Genomic DNA, 16,209 nt, shown 5'->3' on the forward strand with positions numbered 1-16,209 from the left:
AAAAGACAATTAACTTTAGCCGCCAAAGCTCGCTACTTTTGCAGCTGAAATTATCTACTTGTGAAACTAATAATAAGTTTAACACCTAATACAAAAGAATGAAAAATATACGAGAAAGAATTACATCCAGAAAAAAGATTTCTGGCAGTCTATCAATCTTGGTGCCGACGGTAGTCCACGATCGCGGAAAGAAAGTGACAACGCTATCAAGAGACTTACGGTCGCGATCGAAGGATGCGGTCTGTCGCGATTTTTCGCGAGTTTCGCTGAAACGGTCGTTTTCCGCGGTCTGGTTGCCGGCGGTCGACGGTTAACGAGTTGGCGACCGGAAGTGCCTGTGCAGAAATGGCTTGTAACCGGCGAACGTCTGTACGGACTCGTTGGATCCATAGACCAATAAGTCTTCCGGTGGCGGCGGCGTGCGATGTGATAATGCTGGCTCAGCCGTCCCGACGTCGTCGCGACGCCGCCAAACGCCGTCATTGAGAGAAAGAGAGAGAGAGAGGAGAAAGAGAATTTCTCGATTGCGCTCGACCGTGGTGCCGGCGTCGTTTAGCGGCGTACGTTTTCGCGGCCTGTCAAGATCTCGCGTATCAACAGCGCTGAGTCAGCACGATATTGTCCTTTCTCTCCCCTTTGCACGCTCGTTGCGGGACAAAGGTGAAGATTTCACTTAACATGGATATAGATTTCATCTGCTATCCGCGAGAAAGAAAGTTTCGAGGAAAAATGGAAGAGTAATAAAGCACAGGCATGATTTATTATTTAGTTTTGTGATTGTCTTAACCCTCCATCGGCAATGTAAAATTTTCAACTTAAATTGCCAAAATGGGTCTTTAAATGTCACGATAGATTTTTTTTATTATTTGCTATTTAAAAAATCTGATTCATGTATACTTGTGAAAATCTTTAACAACAAGTTTTTACTATAATATAAAGTTTTTTTTAGAGCGAGAACTTCACCATCTATTTAGTCTCTTAAGATTCATAATAAAAAAATTAGCTGTGTCCTAAAAGACTCAGATTACCGACGAAGGGTTAAATTATTTTTGAGAAATGTTTCACGTATAGAAATAATAAAGATATTTAAAAAATAACAAAGTTACAATGTGATTGATATAATGCAACGTAACGTTAGCAAAATATATTTTTTAAGTGATATATTTGCGAAGAAGCTTTTCGATAACGTAGCTTTTATGGCATGCGTAAAGCTTTTTACTAGCAAAGTCAGAGCTGGCAGGTTATCGTGGCGTTGAGTAGCCCGGATATTTCATTAGCCAGCCGGAAGTTATGCCGGAAACGTGAGAGTAGAAAAGCGACGTTCTCCTGGCTACAGCCTAGAAATGATGTCGACGCTTCGCAAGACGGGAGATCGAAAAGCGTATCGGTGAGGAAATGCAGATTCCTCCGCGGCAAAGGCCTGCGGGATTGAAAATTTTCCAGTTCAAACTCGCCGCCGCTCGTCGTTGCGTCGCGGAAATTTTCTGCATTAATTTCACGTGGTGCGCAAGGCACTTTTCGCAAAAGTTGCGCGAACGAATTCGACGTCCGTCGCCCGCAGCGAAGTCGATCGTAAAACTCGATATCAACCGAAGACAGAACGGAGATAGGGACGGGGCAGGGTTCGGAAGTAAAATGAAACGTGTCATCACGGAGCTAAAAATGAGGCAAAACGAATTCCGGGAACCAATTAAACTTGCACCGAAAGCTGCCCCGCAACCCTTCTTCGATACTCCCCGCTTCCGTCTCTCCCTTCACTATCGCCGAAATTCTGACGACACAATAGGGGGAGCTCCAATATATTTTGCGTTTATCTTGGAAATTTTGTTCAAAAGAGTTCTAAAGTCTTTACTATAGGAATCATTTTTCTCACTTTCACACGACGTATATATAATAACTTTTTATATTATACTTTTAATTTTTTTGTAGAGTTTATACACATCATCTGTCAAGTGCAGAATAAATTAAATACTTCGATAAATCAGTAAATTATACGTGTAAAGTATTTCTGGTAAAAAAGTAACGGGAGTGTACAAGATCGCGATATTCAAAGCGCATCAGAAAGTTAAGGGATCAATGAATAATGATTATATATATCAGCTAACTTATTAAAGTAAATTATTATTTGAATTATAGATATATTAATCCGAGAATACTAATGAGAAACGGTTATTATCAATTTGTACGATTTAATATATAAAACTGGAGGATTACGGGATTAAACGCAGGAACAGATAAAGCTCAATGCAATATTGATAATCGGTCATAATTAACAACCGTGCAATATGATGGCAATTATATGTGGAATATATTGTTATTTGAATTCCTCTCCGAATTTAAATTTCCAATTCGTCATTCATTATAGTTCTTTACTTCCTATACATATATACACACACAGTGCGATCCATAAATTTCCGGACTGATTTTTTTGCAGCCTTCCCATTGACGCCATTTATCGAACGACTATTGAACTACGTAGTGTGAACCTTTTCGAACAGCCGTGTTGAGTGGCATCATTTTAGCCGCAGTTGTTGAAGAGTGCGGACGTCTGATATAGCCTGGTGTTGTGTATGTGTGTCAGACTCGGGAGATGGACGAGAAGGAGGAACAGCGGGTACTTTCTAAATTTTCTGGAGTGAATTTTCACTCTTTTGAAGTAAATCTCACTCCAAAAGAATAAAAATACTGCCACTCAAGTGGCCGAGTGGCAGTATTTTCAATCTTTTGGAGATTGAGATTTACTCCAAAAAATTTAGATAGTAACAATTAAATTTTGTACGCCTTCTGAATCAGTTTAAATATCTTTGTCGCTGAAAATCTACATAATAACATAAAGATCAGTTTTGCAGCAAAATTTAATTGCTACCCGCTGTTCCTCCTTCTCGTCCATCTTCCGAGTTTGACACACATATACAACACCAGGTTATATCAGACGTCCGCACTCTTCAACAACTGCGGCTAAAATGATGCCACTCAACACAGCTGTTCGAAAAGGTTCACACTACGTAGTTCAACAGTCGTTCGATAAATAGCGTCAATGGAAAGACTGCAAAAAAATCAGTCCGGAAACTTATGGACTGTGTGTGTGTATATATATACCTATATATTTCGAGCTATTTCCGCTGCTATCAAGTGCTCCGTGAGAGCAAAAATTAGTTCATTTATCTTTCCGTTCCGCCTATCACATATAAACGTCTTCCCGCATCATCCGCCTCTTAACCCCACCGAGGAGCTGATCTCCGCTAGGACTGGTATTCTGTCATATTATTTCGACGTGTTCTTTTTATTCTCTGCTCCTGGAAGGAGAGCCCCGTCAGTTTCGCGGAAAGCTCGCAATTAAATCTTCCGACGAGGCGTGCGACTAATCCGGAAGTCCACCATCCTTTTTCCGGGAACACGTACACACACACACACACACGCACACGTAGACGCGGACGTAGTTGCGCCCACACACGCGCGGAAGCGTCGAGCGAAAACAAGTGGTCGGCGTTATTAATGGCTACCCTTTCGTCGCGCGAAGTGTGGACATTGCGAATTAATCAAAAGCATCCCGCTGTCGCGCCCCCGCAACGAAATTGGAACGAGATAATCTGGCCCTTGCTCTTTGAGGCCTTGCTCTAAGAAACGTGATTAATGGTTCTCGGGGAGACATCGGGGTCGAATCGTTATACGACATCCGAATACATCATTTTTTACATCAACCGCTCGATCCACTGATATTACCTTGAAAACATACGAAATGAACTCGGGCTTTCCTTTCGTAATTTCAGGTCGGCGTCAAGATTTTACTGGTTTTTCCGTCCTATAGAGTTTGTCTTATCTCCTTTTTACTGCTGTCGGTTATCACTAAACGAACTTTTCACTGATATTTTCCGAAATGTAAACGGAGCAATTTATTCCAAAAGTTGATAAAAATTACATTAAATATTAACTTATCGCGCTTACTATCGAATCTAAGAAATACTTTTCTAAATATTTTAATTAGATATTTCTTTGAAAAATACAATTTTCTGTAATTTTTCTTGAAAAGAGTTTTCTTTTAATTCATGAAACTACGAGCAAGACAAAACAGCCTGCAGATATCGATCTATACAACAATACACAAAATCCGAGAATGACCACTTGTTATCCTTTTAACGTTCACGAGATGAAATCGAACCGCGAGGAAATCTCCTTTCGTATGTCAAAGAGCCTTTTCTGTAACTATTCATAAAGGCATGAATCTTGGGTTTTTTTATCATCTAATTCCAGATTGATAAGACATAGTAAGATTATTCTGTTATCGTAACTGGACGAAAATAGTTTTTTTTTTCAGATGCCCATCCGACTATTTATCTAAAAGTTATACTACCGTTCACGCGCTTCTTGCCGCAATCAACGTTCACCGTGTCCGAAGCGCGCAAAGTTCCTAATATTCAGCGGTAGCACACGTCAGCACGCGACTCGAGGAATTACAGCACGTCCAGGCGAGCGCGGAATCGCGTTAGGCGAGTTTGTCGCGGTACTCAAAAGATCCCTTTTGAGGACACTGCCGGGGAGACCGAAGCCAAGTTGGCGAAATCTGGCGACGGATTCCCCCCCGAAAGCGCCGTGTTAAGCCAACACTTCTCAAGTCGCTCTCTCTCAGCCGACGAACCTTGTACGTTCATTAGGCAAGTTTGCGACGTTTTCGGTGTCCGTTGGAGGCGACAGTCGGCGGGCCTATCCTGTTTACCCCATACGTACTGTGTACGTATCCTTCTCGCCGGTCTCGAAACTCATGGGACATGGCAGTCGTGAAGATTTGGGCGAATGCTCGGTGATCCAGTTACCAGCCGTTGAATAATATCTGTTGTTAGTTGGCGGCGACTCGGTATGTTAGCGAATTAATCGACTCGGTAAACTCTAAGTCCAGATTTGTCAATCTTGTGGCTGCTGCGGGGACATGAGGGAAGCTCCGCTTGAGCGGGACGTGAGTGTCGGTGAAAGTTTACCCAGAGATGATGAATCTCCCCGGGCGCGTATCGTCGTTGTTGAACGCCCGATTGTTAAGCAGCGATGGACAGTAGATTGATGGGCAAATCGATGGATGGAAATTATGACAATAACGCTAAGATGCTTCACATAGAAGCAGAGTCGAGATAAGATATAATAATACAAATATGAATGAAGTTACTTTGTAAGTTTACTGGCGTGTTTTGAGGAATTTTGACGTAAATTATTAGTTTACTTTTAAACTTGATGACGATTTATATTTCTTCACATATCACTAATAATAATTTATCATTTTACCAGCAATTTTACAAATCTTATTTAAGTCAGTAATTATGATTACGATGAATACGTCTACATAGTGAGTGCGTACAAGCGTGTAGAATGAGCTACTATTCAATTCCTCTCTGACGGATAGAAATCCTCTGTGGCGGATTTCGCGGCGCGGAATTACCGCGGGACACAATGACAGTATTGCTGTGACGTATCAATCGCGTGACGTTGCGTCGCAAATTTACGTAATGCGGCCGACGAAACGTCATAATTCTCGCGCGCGAGCGTAAATCGTTACCTAAGCGTTGCCGCGCGGCGAACGAAGTTGCGGCGCAGATCGGCGCAAGATCGTTATGTCAGAGCGATCGCATCTCCCGATGCGGGAGGAGAGTACGCGCGCGCGTTTGCGTTCGTGCGTGCTTACGTGCATTCGCGGGTAACAATGTGGGAAGGACGGTTGCGCAACCACGTCGCCAGTTATGCGATTAATACGCGCGCCATTGTACCGAACTGTGTCACCAAGTGCATACGGAGATCGGGAGCGCTTCTGGGCGACGCGCGATACCGCGATAGGCGACGGTACTCCAGTGGTGAACAATAAGCTTCGAAGCGCCGACCATCTAACGAGAACGCTGTCTCTCGTTGTGTTCCCCTCGGACTGCATTTCGCGTGTACCACCGGCTTCCCAACTATTGTAATTTTTTATCTACGACATTCTCACAAATTTATACGATTTTTTTTCTCAAATGAGAGTTCCATCAAACGCGGTGTCTCTCTGTCTTATAATTTTTTATTTCAATAAAATATTGTAGTAATTAAACCTTAACTGATTCATATATAAATCTTTTACTTCCCACACGATTAACATTTGTAAGTGATGCTCGAACATTTAGTCGGATATAAAATCACGGATATACCTAAATATTTCAATCACACAGAAATCACACTTATCGAACTTTATCGCGAGAACTATGACGAATAATGATCTCTATCAGGCTTACTAATAACTTGTAGATGATTCACTCGTTTACTGATTCACTCTAACTCCCATAAATTCGTGTCATCGCTCATTAATGTGTGAGGCGAGAGAAACGGCAAACATAATTTAAATATAATTAAATTAACGATGTACCCGTTTCATTTAAACGTGATTTATTAAGTTATGGCAAATATATTTAAATTTGATTTTAAATATAATCAAAATTTTAAAGCTAGTTAAAATTTTCAGGTCAAATTTTGACACGATAGAAATTAAACGTCATTTAATGCGATAGTAATTATTGAAACTATCTTAAAACTGTATTAGTTGAATAATCGAAATCCGATAGTATCATAATTTGATGATAGCACGAGTATGTGTACGTCGAATAGTCATTAACGAAGACCGACATTCCGAATATCCGCTAATGACTCACTCGATGAAATCACGTATTCTCAGTGTGAATGGCATAAATTTTCACATTCCAACGATGCGAAAGGAAATTCCAGTCGAATAACGAGAAATCGAGCTGTAGTAGCATTTTGCAGTACAGAAACGGCAATAAAATTTTCAGTATAATCATAAATGAATGATTTTTTTATTATAAATATTATAAACAAAAAAACAATTTCTTCATTAAAACATAAATTAACTATTGCTTATAATTATGTGTAGATTTAAATTGCGATAAAAGCAGATAATAACATGAAAATAATTTACACATTTATATAAATTAATAATTAATGATTATCTTTTAGCTTTTATGAAAATAAACACAAAAATAATTTACACAAATATATAATTAATCATGCATATACGAAGCTAAATATAAACAGTAAATATAAACGATTTAGTACAAAATTTACTTAATGTAGTCAAAATTTGTTTCGCAAGTCATCGATAAATCGTTCTATAATCCTTCGAGTGGTTGCGATAAATTCCTCGAAGCATCAAAAATGCCGCGTTGCATATCCCAAACGCCGTTTTATCGCGTTCTTGCAAAACGTGTTTGCGATTTATGGAAAATGTCAAACGCGCGCGAAATATCTTGCCAAATATCGATCTTTCTAATCCTCTTCTTTTTATTAAAAAAAAGTTAGCTTTTGATACTTGTATTTGAATGTATCTAAAAGGAAGTAGAAGGAAAGATAAAAATATTCATAATAATTAATTTTAAAACTAATATATTGTAACGAAGGAAACATTCATATATATATAATAAATTAAGATGAAATAAATCGTACTTCAGTCAAGTTTTCCAATATAATTGTGTGAGGTAATTCCACATTACAACGTATAGTATAGTTGGTATTATCTCTTTCTTAGAGGCTCTTTTTGAGAAAAAATGATTTTGATAATATATTTATGCATTTTTTTAAACTAAATATTTTCGGTTGACATTGCATTATACGATGTTGAGTTTATTTCAATAGTGGTAAGCTGTTAAAATATAAATGGACACAATATCGAAGAAATAAAAATGATCTTGATATTTCATACCCATAAAGTCTTCCTTCCAGTAATTTAATTATTTTATTGTAACGTTCTAATAAATCGAGGCAATGCATTTTTTTATTTATATATATAGCAGCCGCAGTATCTAATTCAACATGATATCACAATGTTATTCAAATCTACGAAAGCTTGAATATTTAATATTTTTATTTATGGGATCATTTCTCTCAAAAGTATGACGCTTCCTGGCGAAAATTTGAATTTCAATTTTATTTGTCCATGTTATCTCCTTTTCGGCAATAGTGTCTAAGGCATTCTGTATATATACATCAGTAACAATACTGCAGCCGTAGAGGGAAATCAACCAGGTACGTGCCTTCGTTAGGCGTTTCTCAGGAGACGTGTCGGAATGCCATATTATACGTGCTTTACCGTTTGCGCCTCGCGTTAGAAATCGCGTCTCACTGCCGTCGTCCTCGTCGTCGCCTCGTCATTTGCGGTTCCCGACATCCTGTCGCTATCGATATACGTATGCATGCATACGTATATAAGGCCGGTACAGTGGTCGACAGTACGGCAGAGTATCACGGTACCGTTACGCTATAACGGAGTAGAAAGTCCTCAATCCCGTGCGGTCGTCGGATCGATCCTCTTCTAATTGCGAGAGACCATCGTTACCCCTCTCGCAATTTTCTTCCGATATCGCGAAAGTAAAAATACAATAAAATCCGTGCGAGAAATCGAGGCTCGGACGGTACTGATCTCGAGCCCTTCTCGATCTAAGCCGCGCTTAAGTGGTCATCTATCTTAGATTGATTGTTATTATTAATCTTGTTACTCGTAATAGGGATATAATATTTATAATTTATAATTTAAAAAGATGCTCTATCAGCATTGAATTATTAAATTGCCTTGGCAATTTAATTGTGATATTACGTACTATTCGGTTTGGAGCTGCGTTTTAAAGACCGACGATTATGCGGCGCGCATTCTGAACTGAAAATTATGAGATTCACATATTAATATTATCAAGCACCAAGATCTGCTTTGTGTTGGCGTTTTCACATCTCAATTGTTTGTAACGCTCCGATCCACGGTCGATCCTGATACTTAGTTATTTATTTTCATTTATATTATATTGTATTGTTATAATCGTACATTATTATCTTTAGCAATTTGGCTGCTCTTGTTTCTCTAATGTGATAACAATTATATAAATATATAAATCATAATTAAAATAATAATTCATCTAATTCCATACTTGTCGTTTTTAAAGACATTTTTTACTTGTAATTCCTTGACTCCTTAATAGCTTTCAATATCTTTTTAATACCGATCACAGAAAGTAAGAAATTTGGATTCTCTGATGGAAGAGATACGCCATCATACCTATCATACTAATCATTCCTGCCTCGACACGTCATCAAAATTTTTGACGATAACCGTCCTCTTTCTCTCGCTTATCAAACTAAATTCCCGCTGTAAAATCCCGGCGTTACCGAAGCGTATTCGGCCGGAAATGCAATAACCGGTCGCGGGATCTCGGGAAAGGGAGTCATCGATGAAGACGAACGTCGTACGTATCTGCCGTGTGCGTTGCATTCGTAATCGAGCGGCTCGTCCTCTTCACCTCTCCTCAGTTCTCCTCTCCTCTCCTCTCTCCTCTTCGGTCACGCTATCGTGTCAGAATCGTGAGTCAGAAAACGGCGGCGTGGTCGACGCGGTGGAAAGGAAGGGTCGTCTCCTCCGGCCTCGAGACCACCTCGACACTTTTCACGATACGTTCTTACGCGCCGTGCGTCTAACGCGCGCGTTATCGCCGCATCTTCCGTGCGGCGTCCGCGTCGTCGGTAAAGTCTGTCGTGCAACGTGCGAGTGCGCATTAAAAGACAAACGACATTGCGGCGAGGGGTGACCCGATTAGCTACCTCTCCGTGCAGCTGGCGCGAAGTGAATTATTGCGATAACGATCGTAAACCACGCTCGCGAGGAGTCGCGATAAGGATGTGTATCCTGTGTGAGTGTAGCGTGTTGCGGTGACTAGCGAGCGAGAGATAACCACCACGCCGCGCGCCGTCGTCGCGATACATGCGCGTGACAACGTGTATGAGAAGATGATTACCGTGTCACGTGCTCGTAACTTGGCGCGCAGGATCGGAAGGAGATCCTGCAAAAAGCGATATCGATCGCATTATCAGTGTTAACGTGATGACGAAGCGACACGTGTATTGCAGTGTTATAAGGTACGTTGGTATAATGCGCGATCAATCGCCGCGTTCGACAATCGATCGTCGATTCCTCGCTGCGCGTTGTGAATGCAAAGTGAGTGCATGCGGTGATGCGATCGGCTCGCGCGAGCCTTATTCGGTTACCGAAGTAAATTAATCACCCAATTAACATATTTATATATAAGAGGAATGCGTCCATATGCAAACGCACGCCCGATGTGCCGAATTTTTACTTCACGACCGAAGATTATTAATCCCATATTCGTCGTTCGCAACATGTAATTTGGAATTTTGTTACAAATTCTAAAATAATTCGAGAGAAGAGAGATCCGTCGCGCGCAGCTTCCCTCTGTCGATCGCGAGGCAATTATTTGCCTTGGCAGTGTCGTTCCGCATCGACAGTTTTCACGATTCTCCGACTGCAGCATTCGCCTCTTTCGTGCCTTCCGCGCCCGTTCCGCTCGTCCGATCGCAGTATATTTTCCAGCAACCGGTATCTGCGCCGGCCCGGCCGTGCGTGTTGCATTGTGAATGCACGCGAGCGCGCGCACTTTCCGTCCCGCGATACAATCGGCGGCGGAATCGGGAGATGCAGCGGCGCGTACCTGCCTACCTGCCCGCCCGGTCTCCCTGCACACGCGACATGCACCAGTGCTAAAAATAAACTTCATCGACAATAATGTGATTTACATATTCCGATTTCGAATGAGCGAGCCTGGCGACGTACCTGCGGTTCGAAACCGCAGGCGATTTACTTATTTATGACTTTAAAACACAGGAACACCTTACTGAAAAACCTATTTTTTGTACACTCTCTGTATGTGTTTTTATTCTTTACTTTTTTATTTTGTACAACACTTGCATTGTAACACTTACGTTTTATCTTATATTTTTATGTAAGTGTTAGTTTTCTTTGTATGAGCGATAAAAAAAATGATAAAAGAAACTAATTATCTTCCTATGCTATATTACATAAACTGAACAACGAATTAATTAAAGATTTAACCTGCCTCTGCTATATAAAAATATGTGGCACGATTACTAAGGTAATATTTATTAAACCCCAGTTAAATTAGCTTAAATTGTAAAATAATATAAAATTTTTTAATATTTTATGTTAAATTTGGTTCTTGGATAAATTGTTTATCAAAATACTTTTAAAACTTTTTTTTTATTACAGAGTAGTTGTGAAAATAACATTATGTTTATAGAAAAGGTTTGTCATGTTTTGTCTTAACAACAGTTAATTCGCGACATTCATGCTATCTTCTTTGAAGATACCTACGCTTTCGTGAACAAAAAAAGACATTTATAATAAAATTTATTAAATATTTATGATATGCTATCGAAGATAATATCTTAATATACAAGACAAAGAGTGTTTATAAATAACGTCTAACAGTAGAGATAAAAGAAGAAAGATGGGAGCAATATCGTAGATTGACAATGCGGGTTAAGGGTTAATTACCCGCAGGAAATAATTTATCCCTCCGTCACCGGACATGCCGCATTCCATTTATCGATCGTGATGTTTAATGATGATTTGTCGAGTCGTTCTCTGCAAATAATTTCATATTCACCGCGAGTATGCAGCGGCTAGCGGAGAAAAATGCGTGCAATTAACACGAAGTCAAGAGTCAATTATACAGCTACAGAATGGCCTTGCGAGATATGTGTTACGTCACACAGATTCACAGCTCGTTAGTATAAGATCACGACGTTCCATGGTCATTTCCTTCAGTGTTTACAATATCGCGATGAGATGTCGCACGATTTGAAGCTGCATACATCGCGTACGTTTAATCCAGCGCATTCTGTGACGCCGTGTAAATTTCACAAAGTGATAGGTCGCACGATAGATCGCATTTTTTAATGGTACAAATTCGGCTATAAATCAGCTTAAAGTACGTTAGGAATATAATAATGTCATGCCTATCAAAATCTGTCATAGCGACAGCAGGAGCCGTAACTTGCCTTCAAATCCCGTTATATTCTCTCACGTTATGCAAATGACAAGCCGAAAGAATTATGAAACTAGAATATATGCGCCATTTATTGTCACGGTTTACGATAGATTTTAATTAATATTTTTAAAAATAATTATATATTACACATTATGTTTTTGAATGATATAAGCAAAACTTTTTGTCGCGCATTATGCTCGTATATTTAAAATAAATACTTTTGATTTGATTTTTGATTTTGTGAAATGAGTTTTTTTTTATATTGTAGATTATTATTTCTATTTTCAACCCATTTCTTGAAACTCCTTATTTTCAATTCGCATTCTGAAACTTAATTTTTATGTTTAATATGCTTTCTTAGAATTCCCTATTTTTAACATCCTTTGAGGAGCATTTTTTATCACCTATTTTTATCTCGCTTTCTGAAATTATTATAATTTTAATAATATTTTATTTTTTTAGAGCTTTAATAATGTTACATTATCCAAAAAGCAATTACATAATTTTTATGCATAATTACATGTAATAAATATTAAAAAATATTAAATTTTTAAGTATTATTCGATGAATGTGTTATGATGTTCTTTATTTGAAAAGATAAATAAAATATATCTTAATATATTTTTACACAATATTTTTACACAAATTACATAATATTATTTGCGTTATTAACTGCTCAACATTCAAGCTGTCAAATTACGTCGCTGTCTCTGCGATGACATGCAGTCTCTGACGGCATGAAATAAGCATAATAATGTATAACAAGAATATCGCGAAAAACAAGCAATATTACGCTCGACTTTACATGTCATTTTTTTTTAAGAGAGAAATGAATTTATTATTTCATGATGTTTACATATTTCACGAAGCTTGCGATGCGAGCGTATCGTACGCGGCAGCTGTATTTTCACGGATAAACGAGAATCTCGCTTTTTTTAAAAGTGTCACCAGAGACTTGTCTGTTTTGGTGTAAAACGCATAAATTTCTCATTTCGACCGGTCGTAAAAAACAGGAGAGCTGGGACAGTTTGGACAGTTCATTGTGCTTCGGCGACCGACTATCAAAGAAAAAAATCAGTGATAACCCGTGAAAAAAAGCGGAACTCTCGTGCACGTGACATATATGCTCGATATCGGGATTCACTTTTTGGGCGCGCTGCCAACTGCCTTTTGTTCCCCTTTGTATTTTGGTTTGGTTATGCGTTGATATCTTGATACATTTTTTCTGAAAATCCGCATAAAAAATTTACAACTCTTTCTAAAATTATGAAACTAACTGTAATAGTATTTATAAATAATTTCAAGTAAAGATATTTAAAAGAAAATAAAATTTCTAAACAAAATTTAATTTTATGCCTAAAAATTCCTTAGTGTCACAAAATAGACAGACGTGTGTCTTATTCATATTTAATGGCACAGCAGAGAATCAATAGAGCGACGCGAAGAGGTATATAATAAAATGGCGATAAAATGGCGATAAAAAGCGAGTGAATGTGTCAGAGAATAAATGTATAATATCGGTATGTTATCAAATGGGCGACATGCCATCTTCGTACACGCGGCGCCGTATTCAGAAGCGGAAGTCGATATCACATGCGGGTGTTATCGGCGAGAAGCGAGAACGCTGTATTCCCAAAGGTACATACATGTATCCGCGGTAGAGAGCGGTTTCTTCACCGCCGCCGCCTCTGTGCGCTGTCGAGCGATGTCCACGGACGCCAGTTCGTTGCATGCAACTCGTTTTCGCCCGCGGGTCGATCGCGATATTTTGCGTCCGATAGTGACCCGACCACGAGGTGAAAATCTCGGACCAATCTGGGAAACCAGAAAAACACGCCTGTGTGCCATGCGAAAATTGCGCAACGGCCGAAGCCCTTATCTTCGCTACAGCGACATTAATTCCGCCGTATCGCTAATTGGATGGCTTTTATTATGCGATGTGCATGCACGCATACATCGCCACGCTCGTGTTTTTTGTCACAAATCTTCGGACCGATCTCGAGCCAGATTCTCTTTGAACTCTGTATTTCTCAACAATTTAATACTTGAAGGTCTTGAAGTTAAAAAAAAAATATATACATGTAACTTTATAGTAACGGTTATGAATGAAAATTATTTCAACATTTAAGGTAAACGTACCAGTGGCTGAACGTGTAAAACTGAACAAGTACACAAAAATTTATTTTTAAATGATTTTTTTTATAATATTATAATTTAATTGTAATCTTTAAATATTTTTACAATTCAATTTTGATATTATAATGAAAAAAGTATTTAAGATTAATACATTTTGTGTACGTGTTCAGGTATAGATACATGTTCAGCCACTAGTACGTTTGCCTTATCTTTATCTTTGGAAACTTTAGTATAATCAAATATATATATAGTCAAATATGTACATATAACTAAAGAGTAGAGGAATAATTAAGAAACTAAATGAAAAGTTTTGTGATGAAAAAGGATGATAAAAATAATTTCATTAAAAATAATTATTAAAACGACAACATTACTTTTGAGAAACATTGTAAATATACTTATGTAGCGAGTATCTCTTAAAAGATATATCTTTAAATTATTTCTGTTATGAAAGTATAAAATTTCTCTCTCAAGAGAGAGAAAAGAATCCACAACAACTTCATATTTACACACATTCAGCCTCTTTAGCATTATATTGATTGTGCAGACTATACTTCACGTCCTTCGCGTAATGTCTTTTGCATTGAAGCATGCGACGTGAAATAAATTCCCTAGGGGGTATCATTTCGTCATTTTCCGGTGTACTTTTATCGTATTTGCCGAAGGAGCGGCGTGCTTCTTGCCACTTACGCGCGCCATCCGACGGTAATCGTCCTTCGATACCACTTCGACCCAACCACTGTTTTCTCGACCTAGATAGGCACGCTCCGCTCTCGTTCCGCTTCCCGTTGGTTCCTTCCTTCCTTCCTCCCTTTCGGGAAATGCTCCGGTCCGGTCCCGGGATTTACGTATTTTTCGCCCTTGACCTTCACCCTCGCGCGCCTGCTCCGACACGACGACGGGCAAAAAGTTCACATCCGTAGCCAAGGATGCTGCAGTGGCGGCGGCGGTAACTGCCACTTGCAAACTGGGTCACTAAAATCGCTCCTTCCCATGCCCATATACACTCCCTGCGATTACGTCATAAATATCTTTACGCGTCGTCGATTTAACCTTTCGCGACAGTTACACATTTTCCTCCTATGTCGTCACTTGTCGCGCATATCATTAAGCTGTTTCCATTTTTAATATAGTTTCCGGCATAATTATGTACACATTTGATTTCTCAAGTTATTTTAGAAAACAGTCAAAGAATAATGTTCGTGTGCTTTCAAATTACAAAAACGGTTTAGTGAATATATTTGTATTAGAATCACTAAAAATTAATGCAGAAAATGTTCTGGAAAATAGTCATGTCTCTGAAAATTGTCGAAGATACGCTTGAATGCGTTTTCTATTTTTGCGCCAATTTTTACTTAACCATGTAAAGACCGCACAATTTAATTGAAAGGGTTCTTTCGTTTTTAATAAAAAAGATGTCCTGTAGTCTATAGAACTAGTTTGTAGCCTATAAAATAATCGTAAACAGAAATTTATTGTTTTCTCTGGGCGAAAGTAAATATAAAACTACGGAACGTAAGCGAATGCAAATTAACGCGTTATACAAATTTTTTTTTGGCGTGATTGATACTGTTGGATCGACAAACATCCATAACATCATAGTTTGATTATTTTCTGTGTGTATTTAAACGTAGGAATTGCGAATATCCACCAGTGCTTGCTATGTAAACCGTGAAAATCATCAATTTCAGATAAACAAATAGTTTCCTCACGAATTTGTGTTGATTTCAGAAAGCTGCTGTTTGTCGCAAGAATATATTGCATCGATTCGAATTTGCATTATTTTTACCAATCTTGTTTTATTCTTCATAATTGTGTCCAAATCTCATACAAACAAGCCAAATATGTTAAATCGTTTGTTATATTTTCGTAATTTAATCGATAACCGACACAAATTCAATACACGATGGATGAATTGGAATTTTTAACAGACTTTTATTCGCCTATTCAAATATATTTGCTTTGTGATTCTTTCCGCGTATAATGACTTTCGTAGGAATGCAATAATATCTATAAATGTCTTTCTTGTACGAGATAGATGGGAACTTTCTTCACCCCTATTAAGCTGGACCCCCCACCTTCGCAAATTAAGTTCGGACATAGTCAAAAATTTAGTGCTATTTTGTTGCTAATTAGTTGCTCTAATCCGAATTTTGTTGCTCCAGCCGTTTAGCTGGAAATCGCGTAAAAAATGGGGGGGCTA

The 16,209-nt window shown here is 38.6% G+C and overlaps 1 protein-coding gene and 1 long non-coding RNA gene across 9 annotated transcripts in view; one reads left to right on the forward strand and one right to left on the reverse strand.

Moving 5' to 3' along the window:
* LOC105460273 (disks large homolog 4) overlaps positions 1 to 16,209 on the forward strand; it is a 305,292-nt gene that overhangs the window by 234,219 nt on the left and 54,864 nt on the right. The gene's annotated exons all lie outside the window — the stretch shown is intronic.
* On the reverse strand, positions 12,679 to 16,038 carry LOC105460244. The gene is made up of 2 exons (XR_975797.1): positions 13,517 to 16,038; positions 12,679 to 13,095 (listed from the first exon to the last, which is right to left on the reverse strand). It is a non-coding gene; the product is annotated as an uncharacterized LOC105460244 (long non-coding RNA).

This window comes from Wasmannia auropunctata, unplaced genomic scaffold (genome assembly GCF_000956235.1).
Source record: "Wasmannia auropunctata unplaced genomic scaffold, wasmannia.A_1.0 LD336101.1, whole genome shotgun sequence".
NCBI lineage: Eukaryota > Metazoa > Arthropoda > Insecta > Hymenoptera > Formicidae > Wasmannia > Wasmannia auropunctata.